The sequence below is a fragment of the Cebus imitator genome, unplaced genomic scaffold, assembly GCF_001604975.1.
Source record: "Cebus imitator isolate Cc_AM_T3 unplaced genomic scaffold, Cebus_imitator-1.0 Scaffold124, whole genome shotgun sequence".
Taxonomy (NCBI): Eukaryota; Metazoa; Chordata; class Mammalia; order Primates; family Cebidae; genus Cebus; species Cebus imitator.
The window spans coordinates 4229722-4253138 of record NW_016107439.1 but is presented as its reverse complement, the minus strand read 5'-3'; the positions used below and the strand labels follow the sequence as shown (position 1 = coordinate 4253138).

Sequence of the window (23417 nt, the reverse complement as noted above, 5' to 3'; positions counted from 1 at the left end):
GCCTCCCAGGTTCAAGTGATTCTCCTGCCTCAGCCTCCCAAGTAGCTGGGATTACAGGTGTCCACCACCACACCCAGCTAATTTTTGTATTTTCAGTAGAGACAGAGACAGAGTTTCACCATATTGGCCAGGCTGGTCTCAAACTTCTGACCGCAGGTGATCTGCCCGCCTTGGCCTCCCAAAGTGCTGGGATTACAGGTGTGAGCCACTGTGCCTGGTCTAATCCTAGGATTTTGGGAGGGGATTGCTTGAGGCCAGGAGTTTGATATCAGCCTAGGCAACACAGGGAGACACCCCATTTCTACAAAAAAAATTTTTTAATTAGCTAGGTATGGTGGCATATGCTTGTCGTCCTATGCTGGAGGTTGAGGTGGGAGGAATGCTTGAGTGCAGTCTGCGGTGTGCCATGATCACACACGCCACTGTACTCTAGCCTGGGCAACAACAAAAAAAAGAAATAAGAGAAAAGAATAATTGTTGCTTGTATTATTTTCTTTTTGGCGGTTGCAATCTTAATTCCTAGCATCACTGTTAAACATTTAACATTCACCATTTATCGGGATATAGTTTAAAAATTCAAAGCAGCTCAAAGCAAATGAAATTAGCAACAGTTTAAAACAAAACAAAACCAAGTGAAAACTTACAGGCTGCTAAGTGTTTATCCAATAATGAACTGTGCTATATAACTAGGAGGAGGACTACAGTTCAAAGAATTGAAACTCATGTCCCAACAAGCTAAAAGCTACTAAAAGAGTCTGAATATAATAGCCTTTTACCCACCTTCCAACACTCTTAACAAAAATTCATAACACAGAATGATGTTTGAAACAATGGGTGTTTTATTTTAACATTTCAAGTCCAAGGCGTTAATGTTTATTACTGGAGTTTGGAATGCCCAGATGGCTGCACTAGGAAACTGATCAAACATCCTTGAGTCTTGTTGGAATGCAACATACGGTTAATACATATAGCCTCTGCTTTGTGTCTGATTTCTTAGCACTTAGTAGGAGAGAGGCAGGTGGCAGCCTTGCCAGCTGTGGGCCGTCCCTTCTATCCTACTAAAGTGGCATGACAGTAGGGAGAGGGCTGATTTGACCAGTGCAGGTGGCCCAAGCAATTTTAAAATGCACTATTATTATAATGATTTTGAGTAAGTCTTAATGAAAGCTAAATTCAAAGTATAGTGGAGAGATAGATGATAAATAAGATTTGATTAAAAGGATTTAAAAAACAGAACATTTCCATAAAAGTTTGAAATTGATGGCTCTTGTGTGCTCAATCTTTTCCATCTTTACAACTTCACCTATGTGCACTTACAGTTATTACTCCCCTTGAGAAAAGCCTCCTTTCCAGATATTTTTCCTCCTCAAGTCCTTTCCCAAAGCTGCTGCCAAAATCAACTTCCTCTGTTGCCATTCTGACAATGTCGCTCCCTTCCTAAAATTCCCTTTAATGGCCTCTGTTGGTCTTTATTCGAGAGGCAGACTTCTTGTGCTGCCTTTAGGACAAACACACTATTTATTTATTTAAGACTCAGATTTATTTAAGGCTCCTGCCTATTTTTACAAATCCACATGTCACTTCCCTCTCTATGTAGACTGATTACCTTTCAATGCCTTCTTTATATTTATTGATGTTTAGATTGTAAATATTTTCTCTAGTTTTGGCCAATAAGAGTTCCTTATTTTACTGCTATCTTTTTTCATCTCTACCTCAGTGCAAATCTATACACACTAAAAGTCTCTGGAGCTATTTTCCCAAAATTTGATTATTTTTGAAGAATTACACAAGAAATCATGCACTAAAAATTTGTCTGCTTAGAAACTAAAAAACATCAAAAACAAAGTACTTTTAAAGAATAAAAATAATATTGTGGAATTTCCCTAACGCATGAAAAGACCTTTCAAAATGAGTCACATGGCCAGGTGTGGTGGCTCAGGCCTGTAATCCCAGCACTTTGGGAGGCCGAGGCAGGTGAATCACCTGAGGTCAGGAGTTCAAAACCAGCCTGGCTAACATAATGGAACCCCATCTCTACTAAAATAAGTACAAAAATTAGCTGGGCATGGTGGCAGATGCCTGTAATCCCAGCTACTGGAGAGGATGAGACAGGAGACTCGCTTGAATTTGGGAGGTAGAGGTTACAGGGAGCCAAGATCGTGCCATTGCACTCTAGTCTGAGTGACAAGGGTGAAACTCCATCTCAAAATTTAAAAAAGAATAATAATAAGTCGGCTGCATCCCCATCCCGCAGCCATGGCCGCCTACAAACTGGTGCTGATACGGCACGGTGAGAGAGCATGGAACTGGATGGAGAACCGCTTCAGCGGCTGGTAAGACACCGACCTGAGGCCAGCGAGCCACAAGAAGGCGAAGCGCGGCAGGCAGGCGCTGCTAAATGCTGGCTATGAGTTTGACCTCTGCTTCACCTCAGAGCAGAAGAGAGCGATCCAGACCCTCTGGACAGTGCTAGATGCCATCAATCAGATGTGGCTGCCAGTAGTGAGGACCTAGCACCTCAATGAGCGGCACTGTGGGGGTCTAACCGATCTCAGTAAAGCAGAAACTGCTGCAAAGCATGGTGAGGCCCAGGTGAAGATCTGGAGGCGCTCCTATGATGTTCCATCACCTCCGATGGAGCCCGACCATCCTTTCTACAGCAACATCAGTAAGGATCGCAGGTATACAAACCTCACAGAAGATCAGCTACCCTCCTGTGAGAGTCTGAAGGACACCACCGCTTCAGCTCTCCCCTTCTGGAATGAAGAAGTAGTTCCCCAGATCAAGGAGGAAAAACAGGTACTGATTGCAGTCCATGGCGACAGCCTCCAGGGCATTGCCAAGCATCTGGAGGGTCTCTCTGAAGAGGCTATCATGGAGCTGAACCTGCCAACTGGTATTTCCGTTGTCTATGAATTGGACAAGAACTTGAAGCCCATCAAGCCCATACAGTTCCTAGGGGATGAAAAGACCATGGGTAAAGCCATGGAAGCTGTGGCTGCCTAGGGCAAGGCCAAGAAGTGAAGGCCAGTGGGCAGGCTGCTGTCCCCAGGAACACCCTCCCTGCCTGTTGCATCCCTCTACCCCTCCTACCTACACATGTCACACTGACCACGTCTGTAGACATCTTGAGTTGTAGCTGCAGATGGGGACTGGTGGCTCTCATTTTCATTTTAGCCATTTTGTCTCCTGTACCCACTCCCTTCATACATTCTTGTCAGAATAGCACTTCTAGGGCACAGGTTCTCAGTCCAAGCTGTGGAAAGGCTCCCCTTATCCAAGAGAGTTTAAAGGTAGTGACCTGGGTTTTTGCAAGTGCTTTGTTTACTAAGGACTTGTAGGGCGGAACAATGCTAAGCCGTGACCAATGAGGAGAAGAAAGAGAGCCCGTCTGCCCCCAGGAGCCAGTCTTCTGCTGCCTGCAGTCAGGCCACTGCCTGGGGACTCTAGTCATTCCAGTGGAAGATGAATGTAACCTGCATGGTGATGTGACAATTTTTCCTCCCTGACCCCAGAGGAGCTGCCTCTAGAAGGTTGGATCAATCCTGAATTTAGTTCAGGTGTTACATTTACTTTTATATATATATTTTTAAAGTATAGTATATATAAATAATACAAAACAGTAACCCTTCTGGGGTTTCTTGTGGCGGTTGAAATAGTATCACATGTGGCCATCAGAAAATAAGCCACTCCTCATACGAATATGGGATCAGCTCCTTGACCTCTGAGGGGCAGGAGTGCTTCCTGCTGTGTGTTTTTGAATCCCTCCTCGGCTTGTTTTGTGGCAGTGAAATGCCTCTTGGTTCTGTCCAAGTGTCTCTTTCACTGATTTCTGAACCATGTTCTAGTTGCTTGGCCCTGCCACACAGGTCCAGTGTTCATTTGAGCATAACTGTACTAAATCGTTTTTCCAGATCAGTATAATAAAGGAGTGATGTGCAATAAACAACAACAAAAAAGTCACAGGAAAAGATATCTAACATGATCATGGGCAACTTCTAGGAAAAGGTTCTCTGGATTCTGAAACACACTAATGCTATGTTCTTGTATTTCATCTTTTTTTTTTTTTTCTTTTTAACCTAGAAAACCTGAATTCAACACCCAGTTTGGTTATTTGCAAATCATGGATTTTTGTCATTTAATCACTTTGAGCATCAGTTTCTTGTTGGTAAAATGGAAATAACAATGTCTATATGGGCTTTTTGGACAATTTGATGGCATTTGTAATGTAAAAAGCAGTTATACAAATACAAGAGATTATTATTACTTCCTTCAAGTGTTCCCTTTTGGTTGTGAACTTTCCCAGGATTTCCCCTTTTCATACATTTTTATTTATTTTTATTTTTTAGAGACAGTGTTGCTCAAAGCCTGGAATGCAGTGGTACCGCAATAGCTCACTGCAGCCCCAAATTCCTGGGCTCAAGCGATCCTCCTGCCTCAGCCCCCAAAGCTAGGACTGCAGGTGTGCACTACCATGCCCGGCTAATTTTTTATGTTTTACGTTATAGAGGTGGGGGGGGTCTCACTGTGTTGCCCAGGCTGGTCTCGAATTCCTAGCTTCAAGCAGTCCTCTTGCCTTGGCCTCCCAAAGTCCTGGAATTAGAGGCATGAGCCACCCCACCTGGCCGCACACATTTTATCTGGTGATAAGTCTAGTAGTGTTGTTATAGACCAACCACCTAAATGGGAAACTGTGCTAAAGCTCTCTGAGGTACTGATAGTATTGCTAATATTTTTTTCTCTCAATCATTACTGTATTTTACAGGACACCAGACATACTAATTTTATTTTTTTCTGATTATAATTTTTAAAATATAGAAAGCTTATAGGAGAAAATAAAATTTATTGGTAACTTCACCATCCCCCCCAATAAAAACCCAACTGTTAAAATTTTGGTGTATTTTTTTTCATATATTTTCCAGGCACCTTAAATGAATTAGCTAATTTGTTCTTCAAAACAACCTTGTGACCTAGGTGCTATTACCATGTTCTACCTTTCACAGAAGAAAAAAATCTGTTCAGAGACATGAACTTGCTGAAAGTCATATATGTCAGGTGATCAGGTTAGGAGTTGAGTGCTGGCTGCCTGATGCTAGAGTCCTTACTGTTAAGCACTTGGTTCTTTACCTTTATTCTGTCTACAATGCTGTAATTCCATTGTGCCATTTGTGCACCACTTTTTCATTTACCATAAAATAGTGATCATTTTACTATGCTATTATATGTTCACTTAAAATATGAATTTTAATAGTCTTTGTGGCATGGATATCATGATTTATCTAATTCTCCCCTATTATGAGATACTTATTTTCATTATTTTTAAAGTGATAATTATATATATGTTCAATATTAAAATTGTTTAAAATAAGGAAATATATAGAAAGCAAAAATCCCCTGTATGCCATTCTCCAAAGAGAAACTCCATCCTCTTTCTCTCTCTATTTTTCACTTGAACACTCCTAACAGTTTAGTATATATTCTTCTAGGATTATTATTTTATTTTATTAAAAATGTTTTACCTTAATTTTGGGAGTGCATACTAGGTATAATTTTTATTTTATTTTTTGACGAAAAAAATGAATTCATCCATATGTGTCTTGCATCTTGCCTTTTTGGCTTTGCTGTATTTTACAGACACCTTTCATGTTGGTTCATGTATTTATCAAGACTCTTTGTAGCAAAAATTAGACATCAGTTTAAACTAGATTAAAAAGGATTTTTTTTTTCTGCAAAGTCCAGAGGTAGATATGTACCCCATGTGCAGCTGGATCCAACTACTCTCAAGACAGCGTCAAGAAGCCTTTCTCTCTTCCATTCTGGTCTCTGCTTTCCTTTGCAGTGACTTCCTTCCCAGGCAGGCGCCAACAGTTGAGCAATCCCAGTGGAAGAAATATGCCTTTTGCCAATACTTTCAGCTGAGATCTCAGTGTGACAACAGCCTAGCTTGAGACGTGAGCGCATAGCTAGAACCAAGGAGTGGAATCAGCCTCAACCTCACCACACTGACTGAAAGGGAAGAATGCTTTGTTTTGCAAAAGAAAATCAAGGCATTGCTACCAAATGAAGGAAAAGAGGCATCTGGGAAGCTGCAACAATGAGCATTTGCTATGCTACATATGGATCTACTTATGATGTGAGCTAGGCATTTTTGGCAATTGGATTATAGTTTAGTTGAACTATTATTTTCAGAGATTGGGTCTTGCTCTGTTGACCAGGCTGGAGTACAGTGGTGTGACTGTAGCTCACTGCAAATAAATATGGAGGAAGTGACAGTGTGTGATCTCTGACACTAGGTCATACAGGGCATTGCAGCTTCCTCCTGTCCTTCTCACATCACTCACTCTGCAGAAGCCTGATGCCTGATCATGAGGACACTCAACTAGCACAAAGGAGAGGAACTAAGGCCCCTGCCAGCAACCGTGTCAGTAAGCTGCCTTGGAAGTGGATACTGTAGCCCCAAGAGAGCCTTCAGATGATTGCAACCCCAGCCTGCGTATTCATCACAGCCTTGTAAGAGATCCTGAGGCAGAACCACACAGCTAACCTACTCCCAAATTTCTGAGCCACAAAAACTGCCAGATAATAAACGTGTGTTGTTTTGAGCTGCTAAATCTTGGGATAATTTATTACACAACAATGGATAACTAACACAGGGACTATACAGAAGGTAAGCAATTTGAATCCTTGTTTGGTCAATTCTATAACTTACTTTGGGTAAATGTGAAAAAAGACATAAGATTTATGATGTGGTAATAATCCCAGCTACTCAGGAGAGGATCACTTGAGCCCAGGAGTTCAAGGCTGCCATGAGCTGTGATCATGCCATTGTACTCCACCCTGGGTGACAGAGCGAGACCCCCATCTCTTAAAAAAAAATTATCAGCTCTCTCTTCCCGCCGCCCAAGATGCCGAAAGGAAAGAAGGCCAAGGGGAAGAAGGTGGCTCCAGCCCCTGCTGTCGTGAAGAAGCAGGAGGCCAAGAAAGTGGTGAATCCCCTGTTTGAGAAAAGGCCTAAAAATTTTGGCATTGGACAAGACATCCGGCCCAAAAGAGACCTCACCCGCTTTGTGAAATGGCCCCGCTATATCAGGTTGCAGCAACAGAGAGCCATCCTCTATAAGCGTCTGAAAGTGCCCCCTGCAAATAACCAGTTCACCCAGGCCCTGGACCGCCAAACAGCTACTCAGCTGCTTAAGCTGGCCCACGAGTATAGACCAGAGACGAAGCAAGAAAAGAAGCAGAGGCTGTTGGCTCGGGCCGAGAAGAAAGCGGCTGGCAAAGGGGACGTCCCCAGTAAGAGACCACCTGTCCTTCGAGCAGGAGTTAACATCATCACTGCCTTGGTGGAGAACAAGAAAGCTCAGCTGGTGGTGATTGCATGCGACGTGGATCCCATTGAGCTGGTTGTCTTTTTGCCTGCCCTCTGTTGTAAAATGGGAGTCCCCTACTGCATCATCAAGGGGAAGGTAAGACTGGGACGTCTAGTCCACAGGGCGACCTGCACCACTGTCGCCTTCACACACGTTAACTGTTAACTCAAAAGACAAAGGTGCTTTGGCTAAGCTGGTGGAAGCTATCCGCACCAACTATAATGACAGATACGATGAGATCTGCCGTCACTGGGGAGGCAATGTCCTGGGTCCCAAGTCTGTGGCTTGCATCGCCAAGCTAGAAAAGGCAAAGGCTAAAGAACTTGCCACAAAACTGGGTTAAATGTACACTGTTTCTGTAAATAAAAATAATTAATGCAAAAAAAAATTATCAGAAATCTCTCTTGTCCTTTTTATGCAAATTTTTCTTTGTATTCTATATTCCAGTCTGTTTAGTTAACAGTTGTTTAGAAAAAAATTCAATGCTGAGCAATTTTACTTTTGTATTTTGTATGGATTTTACAGTTACATGCTGGCTTTATAAATTAATGATCTCTAGAAAAGGAAATATTCATACTCTGTTTTCTAAAATTAAAGCCATCCCAAATTTATTCATTCAGTTTCATGTCTGGCTTCTTTTGCATTTGTCATTTAAATTTCGAAAAACAAGCCAGGCACTGGTAGTGGCTCATACTTGTAATCCCAGCACTTTGGGAGGCTGAGGCGGGTGGATCACCTGAGGCCAGGAGTTTGAGACCAGCCTGGCTAACATGGTGAAACCCCATCTCTACTAAAAGTACAAAAATTAGCCACATGTAGTGGCAGGCGCCTGTAGTCCCAGCTACTGGGGAGGCTGAGGCAGGACAATCACTTGAACCAGGGAGGCAGGCAGAGGTTGCAGTGAGCCGAGATCATGCCCCTGTGCTACAGTGAAACCCTGTCTCAAATAAATAATAAATAAATAAATTTGGAAAAACATTTTAAAGAAAGATTTCAGTTTTTTGCTTTCATTAGAACACTTTTTTGGGGGAACTTTGGAAAAGGACTTAGCATTTTGTTAGTTTTCATTATTTTCCTAAATCACTTTTATGAATTTTTTTTCTTTTTTCTATTCAGGAATACTACTTTTTTCTTTAGATTATATTATAGAGAATGTTCAAAACTCATTTCAAATTCTGGATTTTAAAAATTAGACCACAGATAAACAGAATAAGATTGATTTGACTAATGATACTCTGGTTGATAGCCCAGAATTATCCCTGCCGTTGCCCTTTTAAATTTAGTCCCTCCCTTCCTTCCTTCCCTTCTTCCTTCCTTCCTTCCTTCCTTCCCTTCTTCCTTCCTTCCTTCCCTTCTTCCTTCCTTCCTTCCTTCCTTCCTTCCTTCCTTCCTCCCTCCCTCCCTGTCTCCCTCCTTCTCTCCTTTCCTCCCTCCCTCCCTTTCTTTCTCTCTCTCTCTCTCTTTTTTTGAGATGGAGTCTCCCTCTGTCGCCCAGGCTGGAGTGCAGTAGTGCAATCTTGGCTCACTGCAAACTCTGCCTCCCAAGTTCAAGTGATTCTCTTGCCTCAGCCTCCCAAGTAGGTGGGACTACAGGCACAGACCACCACACCTGGCTGATTTTTGTATTTTTAGTAGAGACGGCTTTCACCATGTTGGCCAGGTTGGTCTCAATCTCTTGACCTCTTGATCCACCCACCTTGGCCACCCAAGTGCTGGGATTACAGGTGTAAGCTACTGTGCCCAGCTTTCTTTCCTTTTCTTTGAGGTAGGATCTCACTCTGTTGCCCAGGTGCAGTGCAGTGGTGCCACCACAGCTCACTGCAGCCTCAAACTTTTGGGCTTAAGTGATTCTCCTGCCTCAGCCTCCAGGGTAGCTGGGACTACAGGCACATACCACCAACAGGTGGCTATTTAAAAATTTTTTTGTGTGTAGAGACAGGGTCTTGATATGTTACCCAGGCTGATCTCAAACTTCTAGCCTCAAATGATCCTCCTGCCTGAACCTCCTGAATAGCTGGAACTACAGTGCTTATGAATTTGTTTATAATGCAGATTCTGACTGAGTAGGTCTGAGCAGGAGCTCAAGATTATAGTGAGCCATGATTGAGCCACTGCACTCTAGCCTGGGTGAAGGCAAGATCCCGTCTCAAAAAATGAAAATAAAAAAATATGAGTGGCACTGATCTAGAGCATGGACTAGATCTAAATCCTGGATCTACCACTTATTAGCAATTTGACTTCAATAAATTACATGACATCCTTGTATCTCAAATTTCTCATGTATAGAGTGGGGATAATAGTACCAAGTATCTGGGTTGTTATAAGGATTCATATGAGATTGCTCTACAGTGTTTAGAATAGTACCTGACTCACACTAAGTGTGTAATCAATGTTAGGCATTATTATTTATTCCCTTTCTTGCCTCTTTTTAAAAGTATGTTTCTTGATCTCTTCCCATCATTTTAATCACTGGTTTCCAGTTGCAGGCTGGCCCAGGCAAAATTAACTGAGAGCTCTTAAAAATTTAGATTCCTCCTTCTCTCATCTCTGAAGATTCTGCTTCAGTAGATTTGGGGAGGGGCTCCAGAGAATCTGTATTTTTACAAGATTTGATGCTCAAGGTGATTTGATGCTCAAACTCACTGCTTTAAATATGGGTGTTTCCCAGTGTTCATTTTACTCTTTCGCTACTATGACATCAACTTCATCTATGGCCTGATGTCTCTAGCCCAGATGTTTTCCTGAGCCCTACATCAGGCACTGTTACTTTGTACCAGGTACTGTTCTAAGAATTTTACATGTATCATTTCATTTAGTTCTCAAAATAAGAGGTGGATACTATTAAAATACTATTTTTACAAACCAGGGGACCTAAGCACACTCAATGTCATAGAGCTAGTAGCTCCAGACCAATACATCCAACCGCTCACTATAGCTCTCCACTAGAGTATTCTGCTATGTTTTGTATAGGTTCGCTCCAAAACTCAGGTGTTGCAAATATGATGATATTAAGAGGTGGGGCTAGCCAAATGCAGTGGCTCAAGTGTATAAACCCAGCATTTTGGGAGGCCAAGACAGAAGGATCATTTAGCCCGGGAGTTCAAGACCAGATTGGACAAGGTGGTGAAACCTCATCTCTACAATTAGCTGGGTGTGGTGGTGTGCATCTGTAATCCCAGCTACTCAGGAAGCTGAGGTGGTTCAATTACCTAAGCCTGAGAGTTTGAGGCCACTGCAAGTGGTGACTGCGCCACTGTACTCCAGGCTGGGTGACAGAGTGAGACCCTATTTCCAAAAAANTGTACAATATTATTTAAATCATAAAACCTACCAAAATATTCATAAGCCAAAACATACAAATAAAATCCAAGTTTTCTTTTCTTTTTTTTTTTAAGACAGAGTTTCATTATTGTTGCCCAGGCTGGAGTGCAATGGCACAATCTCGGCTCACCACAATCTCTGCCTCTGGAGTTTAAATGATTGTCCTGCCTCAGCCTCCTAACTAGCTGGAATTATGCATGCCACACCACACCCTGCTAATTGTGTATTTTTAGTAGAGATGGGGTTTCTCCATGTTGGTCAGGCTGGTCTCGAATTCCCGACTTCAGGTGATCCGCCTACCTCAACCTCCCAAAATGCTGGGATTACAGGCATGAGCCACCATGCCCGGATGGCTTCTCCCTTATTGATGGGATTAAGCACCTTATAAAAGAGGCATTGCAGCATTTGGCTGACTTGCCCTAACCCCTTCCTCCACATGAGGACATAGTGTTCCTCCCCTCTGAAAAACAAAGCCCTCACCATACAGTTGAACCTGCTGATGCATTAATCTTGGACTTCCCAGCCTCCAGAACTATAAGAAATAAACTTCTGTTCTTGGTAAATTACCCGGCCTGTGGTATTCTATTATAGCAGCACAAAGGAACTAAGATAATTGTAAACTCAGCAAGTCCAACACTCAGCTGATAAACTTTTCTCCCTCTAGTATTCTCTATGGCAGTCAGTGGTTCTACCACCCAGTACTGTTACCAAACCTGAGTGTCATTCTTGTCCTCTTCCTCTTTAACAATTCTCCTTAGTTGGTAACTGCATCCCTTTGATTATATGTTTTTATTATTTCTTAAGTCTGTTCACCTGTCTTTATCACCACTTCAACCATCTTAGTTCAAGTCTTCATTCTTTTTCCTTGTATTACTAAAACAACCTTAATTAAATATAGCTGTTCTCCTTGCCTTTAATTTAATCTGTTACCTACACAGCTCAGAGTGATTTTTCTGCAATTCAAATCTGATTGTATTTCCATTTCCTTGTTTAAAATCCATCTGTGGCTTTCCCTATTGCCTTCAAGATAAAATGTAAAGACCAGGTGCGGTGGCTCATGCCTATAATCCCAGCACTTTGGGAGGCCGAGGCAGGCAGATCACCTGAGGTCAGGAGTTCGAGACCAGGCTGGCCAACATGGCGAAAACCCATCTCTGCTTCAAATACCAACAAATTAACCGGGCATGGTGGCGGGTGCTTGTAATCCCAACTACTCGGGAGGCTGAGGCAGGGAGAATTGTTTGAACCTGGGAGGTGGAGGTTGCAGTGAGTTGAGATTGCAGCCTGGGCGACAGAGTGAGACACTGTCTCAAAAGAAAAAAAAAATTTTAAAAAGATAAAATGTAAAATCCTAATTATGACATTTAAGGCCCTTCATGATATGGCCTCTGTGTACCTTATCTGCTCTTATCACCTTCTCTCTACCACTTTATTCTCTAGCTATTACTAATAACATTTGTAGAATGCCCAAGCACCCACTCTTTCACCTGTTATTGCATATGCTGCACTTTCTGCCCTAGGCATCCATTCCCTTGTTCTTCCCTTGGCTAACTAATTGCAGTCCCTCACAATCACCTCTCCCAGAAAGTCTGGCTTGCTATGTTTTCCTCTAATGACCTACGCTCCCTTTAATCACAGTAGTGACTTCATTGCATTATAAACTGCAAACTTAAGTCCTTAGCCATATGGGTTCCAAAGTCAGACTGTATGGATTTGAATCCTAGTATCACTGGTTACTAGCTCTGTGACATTGAGTATGCTTCTTCATTTCAGTGCTTTGGTCCCCTTGTTTGTAAAATATTATTTAATAGTATCCACCTCTTATTTTGAGAACTAAATGAAACGATACATGCAAAATTCTTAGAACAGTGCCTGGTGCTTGACAAATATTAGATATTCTTACTATCTCTGCCAAAAATATCTAGACTTTCAGGAGCGGAGTATGTGTGAGTGTGTTTTGAGACGGAGTCTCACCCTTTGAGACAGAGTCTCTGTCACCCAGGCTGGAGTGCAATGGCGTGATCTTGGCTCACTGCAACCTCCGTCTCCCAGGTTCAAGCAATTCTCCTGCCTCAGCCTCTTGAGTAGCTGGGATTACAGGTGCTTGCCACTACACCCGGCTAACTTTTGTATTTTTCGTAGAGATGGGGTATTTCACCATGTTGGTCAGGCTGGTCTCAAACTCCTGACATTGTGATCCGCCTGCCTCGGCTTCCCAAAGTGCTGGGATTACAGATGTGAGCCATGGCGCCTGGCTGTTTTTAAGAGATGAGATCTTACTATGTTGTCCAGGCAGGCCTCGAACTTCCTGGGCTTAAGGGATTCTCTTATCCAGTCCCTGGCATATGATATATGCTCATCAATGACTATAACTTATTTATTTATTTAGTCTTTTAAAAAATATTATTTAAGCACCTAAGTGCCAGGCACTGTTCTAGGCACTAGGAATACATCAGTGAAAAAATTAAAATTCTGCCTCATGGTGCTTACCTATAGACAGACAAGGAATAAGTAAAACAATAGGTTGGGTTGTAGTAAGTGCTACCAAAGGTGGGGAAAAACAGGGAATAGGAGAGGGATAGGAAATGCCTGCAATGGGTAGTGATTGAAAATGGGAGAAAAAGAAGCGAGGAGCTGCATTTTTTTTTTTTTTGAGACGGAGTCTCACTCTGTCACCCAGGCTGGAGTGCACTGGCGTGATCCTCCCACCTCAGCCTTCCAAGTAGTTGGGACCACAGGCACAAACTACCATACCTGGCTAATTTTTCATATTTTTAATAGAAACAGTTTTGCCATGTTATTCAGGCTGGTCTCGAACTCTTGAGCTCAGGCCATCCATCCACCTTGGACTCCCCAAGTGTTGGGATTACAGGCATGAACAACTGCACCCGGCCTGATCCCTTCTCATTAGATCTCCGGCTACCACCTTGATTCACATCATCATGATCTCTTGCCTAAATTATTGCAGAAGTCCCTGAACTGGCCTCCAGGTCTTGCTTCAATTTACTCTTAACACAGTAGCCAGAGTGATCTTATTAAAATCCAAGCAGATGGCCTCTTCTTTACTCAGAACCCTCCAAATGGCTTCCCATCTCTCCAATAAAAGCCAAAGTCTTTACAATGGCATAGGAGGCCCTTCAGTCTTTCTCCCCCTTTCCTCCAGACTTTATACTCCACCATGCTTTCTCTCATTAATTACACTCCAGCAACACTGCTCTTGCATTTTCTCAAACATGCCGAGCAGGTACCCATCTTAGGCTCTATGTAATTGCCCTCAGATATCTGCAATACAATTCACCACTCCTGAGCCTGGGAGGCAGAGGTTCCAGTGAGCCAAGATTGTGCCACTGTACTCCAACCTGGATGACAGAGTGAGATCCTGTCTCAAAATAATAATAATAATAATAATAAGGGATCAGATTATGGATACACTTTAAAGGTAAATCCAATAAAAGTCACAAAGAAATTTTATGTAGAGTGAGAGAGAAAGAAGAGTCAAGAATGCCTCCACAGATTTTAGTCAAATAAAATGGAAAAAGGAATTGCCTTCAAATGAGATGGAGAAGACTGAAAAGAAGAGTTTCATTTTTTTTCTGTTGTAGTGTTAAAGATCAGAAATTTGGATTCAGCTATGTAAAGTTTGAGATGCAAATTAGATACATGTAGACAGACATATGCATCTGAAGCTCCAGAGTGAGGCCTATACTCGAAAACCAAATTTAAGGCTGGGCACAGTGGCTCATGCCTGTAATCCCAGCACTCTGGGAGGCCAAGGTGGGTCATTTGAGGTCAGGAGTTCAAGACCAGACTGGCCAACAGGGTGAAACCTTGTCTCTACTAAAAATACAAAAAATTAGCCAGGCATGGTGGTACATGCCTGTATTCCCAGCTACTTGGGAAGCTGAGGCTTCAACCCAGGAGGTAGAGGCTGCAGTGATTCCAGATCATAATACTCCACTCCAGACTGGGCAACAGAAAGAGACTTGGTTAAAAAAAGAAAACATCTAAATTTGGCATTTATCATATGGTATTTAAAGCCTTGAAACCAATGGAGGTTACCAAGAAAGTGACTACCAAGATGTCCAAGGTCTGCCTGAGTCAAAGCCACCCCCAAATTTGGAAATCAGAGAGACAAGAAAGAACTAGCAAAGGAAACTGAAAAAGAGTGGTCAGTGAGATAGAGGGAAAAAAGGAAAAGGGGGCCAAATTTTTGAACAAAGTGAAGAGAATAAAGGAGTGATTGACTGTGTCAAAAATTTAGAATAGGTCATATAATACAATGATTGAAAACTGAAAGACTGAAAGACTGGTTTAGTAAAACAAAGGTCATGGAGACTTTGATGAGGACATTTGCCATGGAAGGGCTAGGGTAAAAGTGTTTGGAGTGAGCCCAAGAGAGACTGGGAAGAGAGGAATTAGACACAGGAAGTAGAGACAATTCTTTCAAAGAGTTTTGTCATAAAAGAGCAAATAAATGAGGATATGAAGTCAAGAAAAGCTTTGGGATTTTTGTTGTTAAAGGTGAGAATCATAACTCGTTTATACGCTGACAGTGAAGAGAAATCAGGGATGGGAGACGGAGTGGGTAGAACTGTTGGGGGTGAGTGCCTTGAGTAGGTGCTCAACCTTGAGTAGGTGAAAGAGGATGCAATCTACCTCATAAGTACAGGGCTGGTCCTGGATAGGAGCACAGGCAGAAGAGCTGTGTGTGTCATGGAGGAAAGACACTATACAGGTATAGGTGCAGAATAATTTCACAAACTCTTGTCATGACATCTATCCTGCATGACGTGGAATTCCGATTGCATCTTTCAAGAAATATAACAACACTTTTTCTATTACATACTATGATTTTTCACTTAACAAAACATTTTTAAAAGAGCCTGGTATACGTGACATTGTTGATATGGTGGGGGGGTCCCTTTACTTATAGGATCAGTATTGTGGGCAAAACAGGTAGACAAACAATTATGATGTAGTAAGCGTTATCCTAAAGGCATGTGAAAATGCTGCAGGAACTGGCTAGGTGCAGCGGCTCACACCTGTAATCCCAGCACCTTGGGAAGTGGAGGTGGGTAGATTGCCTGAGCCCAAGAGTTTGAGATCAGCCTGGACAACATGGTGAAACTCCGCCTCTACAAAAAATACAAAAATTAGTTGGGCATAGTGGCATGTGCCTGTAGTCCCAGCTACTCAGGAAGCCAAGGTGGGAGGCTTACTTGACCCAGAGAGGTGGAGGTTGCAATGAGCCGGGAATCAGCTCCACTGTGCTCCAGCCTGGGTGACAGAGTAAGACCCTGTCCCAAAGGGGAAACAAACAAACAAAAACTGACCTAAAGCTGCTAATATTTTAGATTTGTGAACTACAAACTTCTAGCATTTTCTGTACCAAGCATCAAACTTGCTTCTATATCGGAAAGTATTTGGCTCTTGAGTTAAAGTTTTAAAAACTTTTTTTCCATGTGACACTTTTTCTTAAGAGGAGCTCGTGAATAACTACTTAAATATTACCGTTGGCTAGAATTTTCAGCATTTGGTGAGAGTTGTAAAAAATATACACTTTAAACTTTCAGGAATAAAAATTTAAGACCCACTCTCTTAACAGTTATTATTATTAATAAATTATTTTGTGGTTCTAATCTCATTAAAAAAATTTCAAGACTGAGATTGATATGTAGGACCCAGCTGCAAAATTCAAACCAGCTCCATGCAGCTGCACTCTGGTTCCTCTAATTCATCTAACAGTTCTTAGTGTGTTCTATAAGTGGCAATAGAAAAGGCACAGCAGATGTGCAAGATGGCTTCTGAAATCTAAAGTGAGACAGATGGTTCTCTGTTTGATTGACAGCATGAGGAGCACTGTAGCAAGGGTCACCTCCTGTGGAGGGTTATTTTTTTTCTCCTTGCTTCTGCCTGAAAATGGAACTGTCATACAAGAAAGAAAAGCAGGGGATGGCTATTCAGAAAGCCTTTTTTGCCTTCAAATATTTGTTGTAGTGAAATTATAGAGTCACCAAATGTGGAAAAAACTCTCCTTCTCTAACCTTTGACTAAGAGCTGACTGCATATTTAAGGACAGATTGGTGTTTGAATGCAATATTCAGAATACTGGAGATAGACTTGGAATTAAGGCAAAAACAAAAATAATATAATCCATACAACAGCATTGATTAGAGCTGGAATAATGATCATTGGAAGCCCAATTTTCCCCTTAAAACTAAACGTTGGTTTAAATTTTTTTTTTTTTTTTTTGAGATGGAGTTTCGCTCGTTACCCAGGCTGGAGTGCAACGGCGTGATCTTGGCTCACCGCAACCTCCGCCTCCTGGGTTCAAGCAATTCTCCTGCCTCAGACTCCCGAGTAGCTGGAACTATAGGCTGCGCCACCATGCCCAGCTAATTTTTTGTATTTTTAGTAGAGACGGGATTTCACCATGTTGACCGGGATGGTCTCGATCTCTTGACCTCATGATCCACCCGCCTCTGCCTCCCAAAGTGCTGGGATTATAGGCGTGAGCCACCGCATCCGGCTGGTTTTAAATTTTAATTACAAAGTTAGACAAACTATTTGCAATAGTTTACCAGGAATCGTTCTAAATTAACAGTCTAGGCTGTATCACTTTTATGCTTACCTCTCTCTCTCTTTTTCAAACTCCTTTCTAGTACTTTAAATCTTCTAGAAAAACAAACACCTGAGAGTTCATCGCCTCACTCAGAACAGCGCGCTATTTAAAACTTAAGAAAAAAAAAGAAAAAGAAAAACAAACAAACAAAACCTCACATTTTCTGCATGCAAGCCAAGTCCTGGATGCTGTTAGGTGCTTTAAAACTTATAACTTTATATGATTTAGAATCTCAGAGATATTAATAGATTCTTCTTAGGTTCATATTAATACTGACACATGGGCTCCATGCTTTTATTGATGATTCTCTTCATCTCTTCTGCTGAAAAAAGGAAAGCAAGCACAAAATATGCCTCAAAAGGATAGTCCATATATTCAGATACATTCTGGGACTGCAGGATTTCTGAAGTCCTCTTAAATCATTTCTAGAAGAGGCTGGGCACGGTGGCTCATGCCTGTAATCCTAGCACTTTGGGAGGCCAAGGTGGGTGGATCACAAGGTCAGGAGTTCGAGACCAGTCTGGCCAACATAGTGAAACCCCGTCTCTACTAAAAACACAAAAAATTAGCTGAGTGTGGTGGTATGCATCTATAATCCCAGCTACTTGGGAGGCTGAGGAAGGAGAATCGCATGAACCCAGGAGGCCGAGGTTGCAGTGAGCCGAGATCACACCATTGCACTCCAGCCCGGGCAACAGTGTGAGACTCCACCTAAAAAAGAAAAAATTATTTCTAGAAGAAGTTCACACAATGGCAGATGCAAGATTTCTCTGTAGACAAGACTCAGAGATTGGCAATGTGTTTGCGAGAAATAGCTGGGAGGTAATTGTCTTGAAACTTCATTTGCATTAAACTATGCTTTTTTTGGAGTGACCTGCAAAACCTGCCAGGGAATTTACATTTCTTGGTAAGCCTGCTTTTTGGAGGGTCTTTAAGAAGTGCTGCACTTTGATAAAGGTCTGAAAACTACAGTGGATCTTACATATGAAAAAATCTTCACTCCTGAGGCTCATGAACTACACTATAGGTTCTGACAATGTGGACAGGGCTGTCTCAGTTCTTGTCAAATTCTCAAATCCCTACTCTAGTGGCTAGGAGGAAATCAAACTGTTGCATTAGCCAGCAGCTCAGAACCCCCAGGGTCTCAACATTACTTTTCCTTTCATTTCCCATCATCTCTGTTTTAACGACAACAAAGCTTTTTGTGGCCAAGGTGTACATTCATTGAGTATGAAATATTTACATTCCACTATCCAGTCAACATCATATTCTTTCAGCTCTCCCACATAGATAATCCACACATAACTGTTCTTTGGCATCATAGTGACGACCAGATCTTTTGATACTCTTAACTTTATCTCTATCTGATTGTCTTCATTTCATCCCTACTCAACTTCAATTCCATTGCCCATAATGGAATCATTCTCTTGCCAATATCCTCAACTACTTTGTCTTTCTGTCACAAATGTATAAAGTGGCCTGTATTCTGTAACTTTCATTACTGTCATCTTCCTAGTCACACAGGATGAGTCAGTCCTTCTCCCATTTATGCCGATTTATCCACCTGTGCATCTCTCTCTCTCTCGCTCTGTTTAGACATTCTATGCCAATATGTCCCAATCTTTTTTTATATTGTGGCACATATGGAAAAATGCAGTTCACTAGAATAAACCGGAGGCAACTGAAACACCTATATATCACTTAGTTGATATATAGTAACTGCAATTAAAAATACCAAATGCAAAGGAAGATAATAAATACTGGCTTTTACTGAATAAATATTGAATTTTATAAGACTTTGAAATAGTATCTTTTAAAACTTGGGCTTGCTTCTCAAAATCCAACTTCTTACTATTTACTATTAGGCTTAAATTTGAAATGGTGGCAGGGCACAGTGGCTCACACCTGTAATCTCAGCACTTTGGGAGGCCGAGGTGGGTGGATCACCTGAGGTCAGGAGTTTGAGACCAGCCTGATCAACATGGCAAAACCCTGCCTCTACTAAAAATACAAAAATTAGCTGGGCATGGTGACACATACCTCTAATCCCAGCTACCAGGGAGGCTGAGGCAAGAGAATCCTTTGAACCCAGGAGGCAGAGTTTACAGTGAGCTGAGATCATGCCATTGCACTCCAACCTGGGTGACAGAGCGAGACTCTCTCCTCGCCAAAAAAAAGGGGGTGGAGAGGGGGCAAGATGGCCAAATAGGAACAGCTCCCAGCAAGACCAATGCAGAAAGTGTGTGATTTCTGCATTTCCAATTGAGGTTCCCAGTTTATCTCCTTGGGACTGGTTAGGCAGTGCGTCCAATTCATGGAGAACGAGCAGAAGGAGAGTGGAGTGTTGCTTCGCCCAGGAAGTGTAAGGAGCCGGGGACCTCCCTCCTCCAGAAAAGGGAAGCCATGAGGGGCTGTAGTGCCCAGCCAGGTTACTATACTTTTTCCACAATTTTTGCAATCTGCAGATCAGGAGATTCTCACCAAAGCCCTGGGTTTCAAGCACAAAACTGGGAAGCTGTTTGGGCAGACTCCAAGCTAGCTGCAGAAGTATTTTCTCATACCACAGTGGTACCTGGAACCCCAGCAAGACAGAACCGTTCACTTCCCTGGAAAGGAGGCTGAAGCCAGGGAGCCACATGGTCTCACTCAGTGGGTCCCGCTCCCACGGAGCCGAGCAAGCTAAGAACCACTGGCTTGAAATTCTTGCTGCCATCATAGCAGTCTGAAGTCAACGTGGGATGATAGAGCTTGATTCAGAGAGTGGCATCTGCCATTACTGAGGCTTTAGTAGGCGGTTTTCCCCTAACTAATGCTAAGAAGGCTGGGAGGTCTACGCTGGGCTTGGCAAAGTGACTGGGGCCAGGCTGCTTCTCTAGATTTCTCCTCACTGGGCAGGGCATCTCCTAAGGAAAGGTAACAGCTCCAGTCAGGGGCTTACACACAAAACCCTCATCTCCCTAGGACAGAGCACTGGGGGGAAAGTGGGGCTGTGGGTACAGCTTCAGCAGATTTACTAGTTCCTGCCTGCCGGCTCTGAAGAGAGCAGCTGATCCTGACACAAAGGATTCTCCTAGCACAGTGCACCAGCTCTGCTAAGGGACAGACAGCCTCCTCAAGTGGGTCCCTGATCCCTGTGCCTCCTGACTGGGAGAAACCTCCCAACAAGGGTTGACAGACACCTTATACAGAAGAGATCCAGCTGACATTAGGCCAGTGCCCCTCACGGATGAAGCTTCCAGAGGAAGGAGCAGGACACAAACAAACGGAAAAACTTTCCATGCTTATGGATAGGAAGAATCAATATTGTGAAAATGGCCATACTGCCCAAAGTAATTTATAGATTCAATGCTATTCCCATCAAGCTACCAGTGACTCTTCACAGAATTAGAAAAAAACTACTTTAAATTTCATATGGAACCAAAAAAGAGCCCATATAGCCAAGACTATCCTAAGCAAAAAGAACAAAGCTGGGGGCATCACACTACCTGACTTCAAACTATACTACAAGGCTGTAGTAATCAAAACAGCATGGTACTGGTACCAAAACAGAGATACAAACCAATGGAACAGAAACCTCAGAAATAACACCACGCATCTAAAACCATCTGATCTTCAACAAATATGACAAAAACACACAATGGGGAAACAGCACCTATTTAATATATAGTGCTGGGAAAGCTGGCTTACTCAATGCAGAAAACAGAAACTGGACCCCTTCCTTACACCTTATACAAAAATGAACTCAAGACGGATTAAAGACTTAAATGTAAAAACCCAAAATCATAAAAACCCTAGAAGAAAACCTAGGCAATACCATTCAGGATATAGGCATGGGCAAAGACTTCATGACTAAAACACCAAAAGCAATTGCAACAAAAGCCAAAATTGACAAACAGCATCTAATCAATCTAAAGAGCTTCTGCACAGCAAAATAAACTATGATCAGAGGGAACAGGCAACCTACAGAATGGGAGAAAATTTCTGCAAGCTACCCATCTGACAAAGGTCTAATATCCAGAATCTACAAGGAACTTAAACAAATTTACAAGAAAAACAACCCCATCAAAAAGTCAGCAAAGGATATAAACAGACACTTCTCAAAAGAAGACATTTATTTATGTGGCCAACAAACATATGAAGAAAAACTCATTATGATTGATCATTAGAGAAATGCAAATCAAAACCACAATGGGATACCATCTTACACTAGTCAGAATGGTGATGATTAAAAAGTCAGGAAACAACAGAGGCTGCTGAGGATGTGGAGAAATAGGAACGTTTTTACACTGTTGGTGGGAGTATAAATTAGTTCAACCATTGTGGAAGACAGTGTGGTGATTCCTCAAGGATCTAGAACCAGAAACACCATTTGACCCAATACCCTTACTGGGTATATACCCAAAGGATTATACATCATTCTACTATGAAGACACATGCATATGTATGTTTACTATGGCACTATTTACAATAGCAAAGACATGGAACCAACCCAAATGCCCATCAGTGATAGACTGGATAAAGAAAATACGGCACATAGGCTGGGCGCCGTGGCTCACGCCTGCAATCCCAGCATTTTGGGAGGCGGAGGTGGGTGGATCACAAGGTCAACAGATCAAGACCATCCTGGCCAACATGATGAAACCCCATCTCTACTAAAAATACAAAAAAAAATTAGCTGGGCATGGTGGCACACGCCTGTAGTCCCAGCTACTCGGGAGGCTGAGGCAGAAGAATTGCTTGAACCTGGGAGGCGGAAGTTGCAGTGAGCCGAGGTCACGCCACTGCACTCCAGCCTGGCACCTGGTGACAGAATGAGACTCTGTCTCAAAGGAAAAAAAAAAAAAAGAAAAGAAAAATATGGCACATATACACCATGGAATACTATGCAGCCATAAAAAAGTATGAGTTCATGTCCTCTGCAGGATGAAGCTGTAAACCATCATTCTCAGCAAACTAACATAGGGACAGAAAAATTACATCACATGTTCTCACTCATAAGTGGGAATTGAACAATGAGAACACATGTACACAGGGAGGGGAACATCATACACTGGGGCCTGTTGCGGGGTGGAGAGCAAGCAGGGGGAGAGCATTAGGACAAACACATAATCCATATGGGGCGTAAAACCTAAATGGCAGGTTAATAGGTGCGGCAAACCACCATGGCACCTGTATACCTATGTAACAAACATACATGTTCTCCACATGTATACCAGAATTTAAAGTAAAATTTAGAAAAAGAAATATTGTAATGCTTAAAAAAAATAGAAATGGCTATATATAGTTCCTTTTTAAAGTGATGATCTCTTTGAATTTGTTTTTATTTTTATTTATTTTTAATTTTTTTAGAAAAGGTCTTGTTCTGTTGCCCAGGCTGGAGTGCAGTGGCATTATCATGGCTCACCGGAGCCTCAAATCCCTGGGCATAAGTGATCCTCTTGCTTCACACTCTCGATTAGCTAGGACTACAGGGGTGCCACAATGCCTGGCCTTTTTTTTTTTTTTTTCTTTCTTGTAGAGACGGAGTCTTGCTATGTTGCCCAGGCTGGTCTCAAACTCCTGGCCTCGTGTGATCATTCTGCTTTGGCTTCCCAAAGTACTTAGATAACAGGAGTGAGCCACTACGCCTGGCCTTCTTTGAATTGTTTTGTTTTGTTTTGTTTTGAAGACATGGCCTCACTCTTGTTGCCCAGGAGCGTCTCCCAGGCTCAAGTGTTCCTCCCACCTCAGCCTCCTAAGTAGCTGGGACTACAGACGAGCACCATCATGCCTGGCTAACTTCGTATTTTTTGTAGAGATGGGTTTTTGCCATGTTGCCCACACTGGTCTTGAACTCCTAAGCTCAAGGCTATCCACCTGCCTTGGCCTCCCAAAGTGCTGGGATTGTAGGTGTGAGCCATTGAGCCTGGCCTGAATTTTTAATAGCTTCCATTAACAATAAATTTTGAATGCAATAACCATTCAGTATTTACAATTGAAATTACAACAATGACTCTAAAACTTTTTTTTTCTTTTTTTCAGATGGGATCTCACTCTGTTGCTCAGGCTGGAGTATACGGGCACAATTATAGCTCATTGCAACCTTGAACTTTCGGGCTCAAGTG

At 42.3% G+C, this 23417-nt stretch overlaps 2 pseudogenes across 1 annotated transcript; both read left to right on the top strand.

Annotated features, from left to right (window-relative positions):
- The first annotated feature begins 2256 nt into the window (after positions 1 to 2256).
- Positions 2257 to 3024, top strand: LOC108312388 (annotated as a pseudogene).
- A 3864-nt stretch (positions 3025 to 6888) lies between these two features.
- LOC108312387 lies at positions 6889 to 7713 on the top strand (annotated as a pseudogene). Its single transcript, XR_001828614.2, has one exon. The product of XR_001828614.2 is annotated as a 60S ribosomal protein L7a-like (transcript).
- The last annotated feature ends 15704 nt before the right edge of the window (positions 7714 to 23417 follow it).